General features: G+C 32.1%; 1 pseudogene; it reads left to right on the top strand.

Moving 5' to 3' along the window:
- The first annotated feature begins 9,385 nt into the window (after window positions 1–9,385).
- Window positions 9,386–9,501, top strand: LOC145297149 (U2 spliceosomal RNA; annotated as a pseudogene).
- Window positions 9,502–10,776: the final 1,275 nt, after the last annotated feature.

The raw sequence follows: 10,776 nt of genomic DNA, 5'->3' as shown, positions 1-10,776 counted from the left end.
AGTAGTGTGATTTACAATTTAAAAATTAAAAAAAAAATGTTAAATTTAAAAATCAAATTTTAATTAAATTAAAAATCAGTTTCATAAGAAGGAACAACAACAAAGTCAATTATCTGTACGATCGTTTCGGAAATCCGTGCTTTTTATTTGTGGTATACATGAAGTTATGTAGAACAATTATATATAGTTTTTTTGGTAAGCACGGTGTCCTCATCAGCAAATTTAGGAGGATTTTTATTGAATTTAAAAGACACCATAAATAAACCTAGCATTAAAAGTAAGGCAGGTGAATCTGAAAAAATTGAAATAAAAGGTTTGGATTTAAAATTTATAAGAAAATTAATATAGGTTAGAGATAGAAATGAGTACAAAAAATATATATTTTTGAATTTACATAATAAATTTGATTTAAAAATATATAGAGATAGTTACTTTTTAGTTTTTCTTTTTTTGAAATCAGGAACTGTGTTTAAAGTAGTCATTTAGATGTTTGCTATAGCTTTTTATTTTATTGAATGATGAATTTTAAAAGGGCGACGCTCGTGCAGTAAATTGTTTCCGTTAGCGTATTTTGATTTAAAGACGCTACAGTTAATATATATAGAGAGAATATTTATTTTGCAAGTTTTTAAGGGGAGATAATTGTCATGTGTTATTACCTTAATTTATTATTTATTTTACGGGTCTAAGGGAGGTAATTGGTCTAACTTAATTTATTAAAAAAAAAAATTGTAATCTATTTTTACTAATGAGTAATTTTTAATGATTTAAGGTGGTTTATATTTATTAAATTTAAACCAACGTTTATGATTACATGTCAGAAGCTCGTGTCTTGAATTTAATAGTTTGGTTGTACTTCTTATATCTTCATATTTTAAAATATTTAGGGTTTCTTTTGTACATAGTGCACAAAATTTATCTCCTGGTTTATATGATTTGCAAGTCTCAATTATTTGCCATTTTAAGTTGAAAGAAATATTGCTATTTTTTAGTTGCCAAATATAGTTGGATAGAGTAGTTTGGTTTGATAGAGAGTTATTTTTAAAAGAATGTTTGTGCGTTGAAATTCTATGTTTTATTAGGCCAGATGTGGAACCAATATATATTACCTCTTGATTATTGTGATTATTTTTCGTTAGGTCTATTAGGTGGATTATTATGTGGTGGGTTGATTAGTAATTGATCGGTAGATTGATTTAAGTTGGTGTTATTATTTAATCTGGTAGTGTAGTTATGGCTGTTAATAGGTTCTTGTAGATTTGGAGTTTTTGATACTGTGCAGCTATAGATAACATTTTTAATTTTACATGAGCCTTGTAGGGGACATTTATTTTTTCTTCTACAGTTACAGTCCGATGTAATTTGTATGGTTGTATTTTGTAGTTTATTAATTTTCTTATTATTAGAGCTAATTATTTTCTGATGAAGGTTAGGCATAGTAGAGTAAGAGACTTTAATTGTGTTCTTATTGAAAATTTTATTATATCTATGGGGGGCTTTAAAGTTCTTATCTAATATTTTAAAAAATTATCTGGCTATGTTTGTTTCTAGGTTTTTGGAATACGGGGGGGTTGAACCATAGGATCTCCTTGTGTCTATTCTTACGTTTACGGGTTTTAGTTTGCTGTTTATTTGTATTATTATCTAATATTTGTAGTTTGGTTTTATCTTTTTTTGTCTCTTGGTTATTTTTCTTAACTCGTATACGGGAAGACATTGCCATATTATATGTTATTACGCTCTTAATAGGTTTATTTTTAATGCAGTTTATGTTTCTATCATTTTCATTTATGAATTTAATTTGTGAATTATATCCAGAGTTTTTAAGGGCTTCATTATAGTATTTTTCATTTTTGGTAAATATTGATTTAGTAGAAGACAGTCTAGAAATTCTTAGAGCGATATTGGTAACTATTGATTTTAATATTGATTTAGGGTGGTTTGATTGATTGTGGACATATAGAAGTGATTGGTTAGGTTTATGGTATGGTTCAAAGGTAGAATTTTCAAGATTTAAGGTTATGTCTAAGAAATTAACAATTTTTTTATTAGGGTCGATTTTTATACTAAGTCCATAATTTTTAAATAATTTATGTAGAGCTTTAATTGTTTTTTCATAATTTTTATTAGTAGAATTCGTTATGAAAAGTGCATCATCTCTATATAGCCCTCCTTCAAGTTTGAATTGTTTATGGATTTGCACTATATATATATATATATATATATATATATATATATATATATATATATATATATATATATATAAGATATTTAATTTCACGCACTAGAGCAGATTAGGAAAAAAAGTGGAGAAAACAAATAGGGACAAAAAACAGGAAATTAAAACAATAATAAATAAATAAATAATAAATAAAAAAATAAACATACGAAACTACGGGTTAAAACGGAAACTATCTTCACGTAACACCAAAACATGGCGGAAGTAAGGAAGCATTGCTTTGGAAGTATTTTTTACCCGAATACGATATTCAGCATGTTAAAAATATACCTTTTGTTGTAAAAATCTCATGGAAAAACATCTGAAGAAGTTGGTGGGGACAGGATATTTTTATGAACACATAAATCGTAAAATTGCCTTCCCACTAACAAAACAGCTGTAATGGAAAAAAATCCAAGAAATAAACGAAAGTTATAAAAAAGAAAACGTTAGTCTTTGAATTTTCAAAAAAATTTTGCACTATATATATATATATATATATATATATATATATATATATATATATATATATATATATATAATACTCATTTGTTGTCATTCGTTGCAAAAATAAACTGCCTACATCTCGAAAATATTTTTCGCATATCATTACGAATATTTTAAAGATTTTGTCTGACGTTTTTCATTTTTGAAGTTAACCAAATGTTTCATGTTTTAGGCTAACTAAACATGCTTAATAAGCAAAAAATAAACACACATTCTGTTATTAAAAAATGCTGTTAACATATCGATCACTGTCTGATCTGAAAACCTCTTATTAACGGTTTTTTCTTTTTTTTTTTTTTTTGACTGCGAATAAATCTCAACATCTGCCAAAGTTGATTCTTCCTAACGAAGGTTCGTAACATCTGCTTTTCTTATATCAACAGTGCTAATAAATAAGGTTTTATCGACATTTTACACGGGTATCTTGTAAAGAAACCACCGAACTGTGAAATGGATGCCGTCCTACGCTACAATGACCACATGCGTCCAAGTTTGTTTCACTTTTTTGTTTCGATTCTTCTGCGCCCACACTATTTAAATATCTCCACAAGAGACGCAACTCAGTTATGGGTGAATTGTTCGCTCCTAACCCAGAAACCGAAAACCAAGAAAAAATCACCATGAAATTCAACAAATACTCGTTAGACAAAAATAGTCTTATTCGGAGTAAAAAAAACTCAATTGAGCAATGTAACGGATGCTATTTTCTGGTGGAAAAACTTTGGAATTTTGTTTTCTTTTTTTCTCAAGAGGAGACAGATTCGGCGAGACATTCGGACTCCATTCGATTGTAATCAATACTACTACTACTACTACTACTACTACTACTACTACTAATAATAATAATAATAATAATAAGGAGAACAAGAAAACTCCTGGAAACGAAATTATATAGCAGAAACATAATAAAGGGTATAAATACATGGGCAGTATCGCTAGTAAGATACTCTGGACCGTTTATAGGATGGACAAAAGAAGAACTGAGACAACTCGACCAGAAAACCAGGAAACTCATGACTATGCATAATGCACTACACCCAAAGGGCGATACTAACAGACTCTACGTGAAAAGGAAAGACGGCGGGAGAGGACTGATCTGTATAGAAGACTGTGTGAAGGATACGAAAAAAGAACTAGAAAATACATAATGCAAAACACTGAAAGGATAATTATGGCAGCGAGAGACACCGAAAAAAAAAACAACAAAACAGTAAATAGAGAGACAAACGACAAAATGAGAAAAGAGAAATGGGAAGAGAAACAACTCCATGGAAGATTCATAAGAATGACAAAAGATGAGAATAACGAAAACACCTGGACATGGATGCGAAAAGGACATATAAACCGTGAAACTAAATCTCTAATACCTGCAGCACAAGATAACTCGATAAGAACCAACCATATCAAAGCAAGGATCGATAAAACACAAGAAAACAGCAAATGCAGACTATGTGGACAGAGAGACGAAATGATAAACCATATAGTAAGTGAATGCAGCAAACTGGCCCAAAAGGAATACAAAGACAGGCATGACCAAGTGAGGAGGGCGGTGCACTGGGAATTATGCAAACGACTGCATTTTGAGAGTATAGACAAATGGTACAAGCATAAACCCGCAACAGCACTCCAAAACGAAAACCACAAGATCCTATGGGACATGGACGTACAGACGGATAAACTCATCCAGGCAAGAAGACCAGATATAATAATTAACAAGAAAGAAAAATCCTGTCAAACCGTAGACTTTGCTAACCCAGCTGACCACAGGGTGAGTATGAAAGAAAAGGGGAAACGAAGCAAATACACAGAGCTAGCCAGAGAGTTAAAAGGAATTTGGATGCTGGAGAAAATCAAAATAGTACCGGTAATAGTAGGAGCACTAGGAACAATTCCGAAAAACTTCGAAAAAAGAATGGCAGAAATTGGAATCAGAGGAATAACTGCAAAAATACAACGCCTAACGATACAGAAAACGGCTGAAATATTAAGGAAAACCATAGAATGTGGGGAATAACACAAGACAATATAACAAGGAAGCGTTACAGGGAATGAAGAACGCCGAAGCTGCATATCAACAAGTTCTACACCACCATCATGCATCCCCTCATTGGCTCATTACCGTTCCCCCCAATAGAAAAGTGATACCAAAGAGCCGAGAGGGGTTAAGGAGGATGGAAAGACCGAGGAGAGAGCGCTGGTCAGACCTCCGCTGGACAAGCACGAAGAGAACTGGGATCGTGGGGAGGCTTAGTGCCACTCAAATTCCAGTATAAACCAATCGCCACTACCAGCGAGAAATCAATGGGATGAGGCTATTGCGATGACGCAGATTTATCTGCAAATGCTATCGAAGGAGGTGGAGAGAGCTGGACGTCTGAGGAGACTTGTTGTCACTCAGCTTCCAGAGAACACCACAGGTCTCCAAACCGATCGTTTGTTGACTTGTGTGAAAGCTCCATGTGAGCCAATAATAATAATAATAATAATAATAATAATAATAATAATAATAATATTAATAATAATAATGATAATAATAATAATAATAATAATAATAATAATAATAATAATAATAATAATTGTCCATTATTGACAAAACAATATCTGTCAATAAAATAACTGATACCTATTTATCTGCATAAAATGTTATTTCGCTTTCTAGCAAGCTATTTTTATAACTATCTTCGGAATATATGACCCAAATAATATCTTAAACAACACAAAAGGGGAAAATATTCATACCAAAAGTTGAAAAATAATATCCAAATTCCATACTCAAAAACAACCTTCAGAAAAAAAAAATTATACAAACTGTTTTTTTTTTTTTCTAAAAATATGTTTGAGCCAGGATGACTTTATAATAGTAGCTAAGTCGTTAAATCTTAACAATCAAACCATACATACTCTAAAATCTGTGATCATTAATAGCGCTTGATTTCCTATTTTGTATGTGACACCTCGTACATTAAGCGTCGTATTACATGCATGGTAATCAAAACTTCTCAGAATGATAGTTTAATTAAGATGTATGCATTATACCATTAAGCATTAAATTTAGTATTGCACGCGTTTACAAATGAGAAACGTTTTTCGAAATTGTAGTTTCATAATTTGCTTTGTTATATCACTAATCTCTTTGTAGTAAGTCGTTGTACATGATATTACAAGTACGATAATCAATGACTCTTAAAATTTTACTTCCATTAACCGTAATTACATGAGAGGGGCGATGCCTGAGTGACGCATATTTGAAACCTGGACGAAATCGTTTTGTCTCAATACTACATATGGAATAATAATAATAATAATAATAATAATAATAATAATAATAATAATAATAATAATAATAATAAAAAAAAAATAAAAATAAAAATAAAAAAAATTCATTGTGCACTTTATTACTATTTTAGAATTGGTCACCAATAGCGCATCCTTTGTTTTACACGAATAAAGAAGCGACTCTGGCCAATCCATAGTGGAAGAGCTTGGTTTATGAAGGGTACCAGTACACCTTTAAAATTTATAGGTATGTTGATCATTAGAAACTGGTGAGCTCGTGGCGGTTTTTAAACGTGAACCCTGTATTTAAGAATTTGGGGTTTTTGAAAAAAAAAAAAAAAAGAAGAAAAAAAGAAGAATTCTGCACGATTACTGTTTTAACCCTTTACCGCCAAATTGTACTTTGAAGTCGCCTTTCAAAAACTCAATCTTTCGTACGCTTATGATTTGTCTTATGCAGATTTTAACAACTGAATGAGGGTCATTTTTTATTTTTGTACGCCAGTTTATTGTACGCCAGTTGGTTGTACGCCAGTTGATCAAGCAATTTAGCAAAAAATATAGATAATCAATTACTTCCCTAATAAATTTAACTTAATTAACCAATTAATATTGCTGCTCAGACTTTGACGAAAAATAGGCAAAGCGGTTAAAAATATTTTTGTGCCCTTAAAATATCTACCACATTGCATTTTTATCATCGATATATCGACTTATATTTTATCATTTACAGAAAAGAATATCGAATTCACTTAATTGAGAAAGTATGTTCTAAAAAGCAACAATAGAAAACAGGGTTATTAAATGTTTTAAATACGGCGCAATCGCATTGACACACCGGTCATAGTAATATCACCGAAGTTAAGCAACGTTGAACCTGGTTAGTACCAGATAAGTGACCATTTGGGAATTATAGGCGCTGTATGTGCTCTCCGCTTATCTCGGCATTGGTTTCCAGTCGTCTTGAACTTCCATTTTACTTGCCACTGGTATTAAACAATGTCGACTCAGGACAGGTGTGGTTGGAAATTGCATACCTCCTGCCACAAAAATTTCACGCACAGGCACCCCTTCATGGGTATCAAAGTCTGTCAAATATTGAAGGAACCTGGGTTTTTTTAAATTTAAATTTAAATGTTTTAGAATATTGCCCTCGTCTTGTTATTGTGTGAACATAGAATCAGACACCGCTGCTCAACCGCTGTTTACTGTACTCATTACACATATTTATATTTGGTTATAGGTTCCTTCTAATCTACTTCCTATGATATTACAGAATCAGCATGGTGCGCCCGGTGTGACCCAGTCCTAAAAACGCTTAAATATATTTTAGTCTTTGCAGATTTCTGCAAATTTCTGCAAAGATTTTTGCAGATTATATATTATTATAGAGTCAATTCTCTGTCAATTATTAAATTATATATATAGTAGCAATTTCAAAGGGGAAAATATATGACGGGTGCCATCAGCTAGAACCAAAACCAAAACCTATAGCATTTAAGCCTGAGTCGTTACTGTTTGAGCTATCGTCAATTGGATAAGAAATAGCTAAATATGAATTAATCTTAACACGCACACACACACACACACACACACACACACATATATATATATATATATATATGATTTTCAGAGTGTGAGAGATTGTATATAATAAATTCCACAGCTAAACAACGTCTCAGCTCACAAAAGCCAAGACAGTGAACGAACCGGAAGTGCAAGACTCAAGTTTCGCCCTCATTTGGGCTCATCAGTTAGACACATCCGAACTCAGGATTCGAAACCCGAGCCTCTTGCATGCGAGGCAAGCACTCTACTGACTCAAAAAACGCCCCGCACACAAGAATTTATATTAACCAACACAGATCAAGCAAACCGCGCCGAAATCCGACTGTGAAATAAACTTACTTCGTCTCGACAAGGGACGCGGCCATCCAACCAGTCAATATTCCAAGCCGATGTCTCACAAGTAGAAGTTTTTACTTGAAAGGACGACGCCATCCAGCAATGCTAACCAAACGAGCAACTTATAATAGGATTTTAAGAATGTGAGAGATTGTATATAATAAATATAATAAATTCCACAGCCAAACAACAAGTGAGCTGCGACGTTGTTTGGCTGTGGAATTTAATATATATATATATATATATATATATATATATATATATATATATATATATATATATATATATATGAGTGGCTTCCGGGCCTTGATAAGTGGTGATCTCTGTGTAAAAAATAAAAATATATATATATATATATACATATATATATATATATATATATATATATATATATATATATATATTCATACATATATATATTTTTTTAAAGCCAAAAACAATGCGGAGGAAGACCGGAAAAGATGAAGTAAAGAAGAAAAACAAACAGATGTAGATGTAGATGTAGACTTTTTTGATAAAGACTTTTTTTTGTTTTTCTTCTTTACTTCATCTTTTCCGGTCTTTCTCCGCATTGTTTTTGGCTTTACAAAAAAGTATATGTATATTTTTTTTTACCAACAATGCTTCAAGCAAACTACTACCTACTCTTATATATTCATAAATATCCGCATACGTACAAGAAGAATTACGCCTGCCAAGTTCCAATCTCATGGTTCTTAATTAGCCATTCATGTAGTGTTGTGAAGTTTTTAAACAAATAGGAATGCATTCTGTCGTAACCTGCTTTTCTCCAGTTTGCCATTTTTTAGTAGAGGTTGTCTTTGTTGATTTCATTCTCTGTTCCTTCTTCGACTTGCTGTGGCTTTACTTTTATGTCTTTAAGCCATTTGCCATCTCTATTGTGATCTTGTCGCTCTTCCCATATCTTGCTCTAGTAGTGTTTCATTTCGCTCGAGTCCGGTTGTTCTGTTCTTGTTTTTCCTCCGATCACATTTTCATAGAACTGGCTTTCATTATTTTTAAAAGTCCTGTTTTGTTTGCACTGTTCAGATTTGCATCTGTTTCATCTTAATCTCCCTTTCTATTTTTTTTTCAAGTTTTCTATTCTGCTAGTATTTCTTCAACTCTTCCTGTTTCTTGCTAAGTCTTTCCCTGCTTGCCAGATTTTTACGTTTTCATCTTGTTTTTCGCTTTGATATCTTTTTTTTAACTTTGCTGATCAGGGTTTACAGCCACAATTCCCATTTAGTTGTTTTTACTTCTTTTTTGCCCTGCATTTATTTTATTTTAAACTTCATACTGTTGTTGTTGTTGTTTATTATTATTATTATTATTATTATTATTATTATTATTATTATTATTATTATTATTATTACTACTACTCCACCTCCTCCTCCTCCTCCTCCTCCTCCTCTACTACTACGCTAAGTGGAAAAAAAAAATTGGTGTCGCTGTTGAGGCAAAACTAATAAAAATGATTTGTCTTTCTTGGCCTTTTGGCTAAGATCAAAGTGTAGTATCTGTTCTTCAGGTGCTGCATTTCAATTTCTTCTCTCTCAGTGGAAGAGAAATCCTTTACAACTAAGACAATTTTTCTCCACGTTAAAAAAAACGACCCCGGTGTCTAAATCTGCCCCGTGGGGAGGCATTGTGAATACGTACTATGTTTAACATAACAAAGTTTTAATATTAAAAAAGCGATTGGAAAAAGTTATTTCTGATTTAATTACAAAATACCCTGGAAGTGTTACTCCTGATTAATTATAAAATGCCCTGGAAAATATCCGTTCTGATTTTTTTTTTTTTTGTTTACTTGCCTCCCCACAAGCGCGGAATTGGACATGAGGTTGGTTAAAAATTTAGAGGGACACCAGCTCCCCAAAAGGGGCTCTCTGGTCAATAACAAAAATAAGAATTGTATCAGTAATGAAGGATTTCTCCTCCATTAACCAAGACCAAAAAATAGGGGGATTTAAGTCACTGGAACGCTGAAACTGATAGCACACTCAGATATTCATGTTGAAGCAATGGTTATCTAACCCCTAACCGTGTTAATGTTTTTATGTATTACTTTTGAAAAGCTGGTGAAACAGTTTATGATTTAAACATTACTTTATTTCAAGTATATTTTGAGCAGTGTGGTACGGGATATGAAGTCAGTCCCGGAAATTACTCAAACCGTTTACGATTTAAATATTACTTTATTTCATGTATATTTTTAACAGTGGGGTGAGGAATATTAAATCAGTCCCGAAAATGGGTGAAACCGTTTACGCATTACACATTGCTTTATTTAATGTATATTTTTAACATTGGGGTGGGAAATATGAAGTCGGTTCCGTAAATGCCTGCAACTATATACGTCTTGGACATTACTTTATTTAATGTATATTTTTAACAGTAGGATGGCAGAGAAGAAGTCGGTCCCGGAAATGGCTGAAAAAGTTTACGATTTATACATTACTTTATTTCATGTATATTTTCAACAGGATTATAAGTCAGTTCCAGAAATGGCTGAAACAGTTTACTATTTAGACATTACATTATTTCATGTTTATTTTTAGTAGTTGGTTGGGTATATAAAGTCAGTCCCGGAAATGGCTGAAACAGTTTACGATTTACACATTACTTTATTTCATGTATATTTTTAACAGTGGGTTGGGGATATAAAGTCAGTCCCGAAAATGGCTGAAACAGTTTACTATTTAGACATTACATTATTTCATGTATATTTTTAGCAGTGGGTTTGGGATATAAAGTCAGTCCCGAAAATGGCTGAAACAATTTACTATTTAGACATTACATTATTTCATGTATATTTTTATCAATGGGTTTGAGATATAAAGTCAGTCCCGGAAATGGCTGAAACA

The sequence above is a fragment of the Euprymna scolopes genome, chromosome 17 (genome assembly GCF_053919585.1).
Source record: "Euprymna scolopes isolate OS-2025 chromosome 17, ASM5391958v1, whole genome shotgun sequence".
Classification (NCBI taxonomy): domain Eukaryota; kingdom Metazoa; phylum Mollusca; class Cephalopoda; order Sepiida; family Sepiolidae; genus Euprymna; species Euprymna scolopes.
The sequence above is the reverse complement of the archived record's forward strand: the minus strand, read 5'-3'. Positions and strand labels throughout refer to the sequence as shown.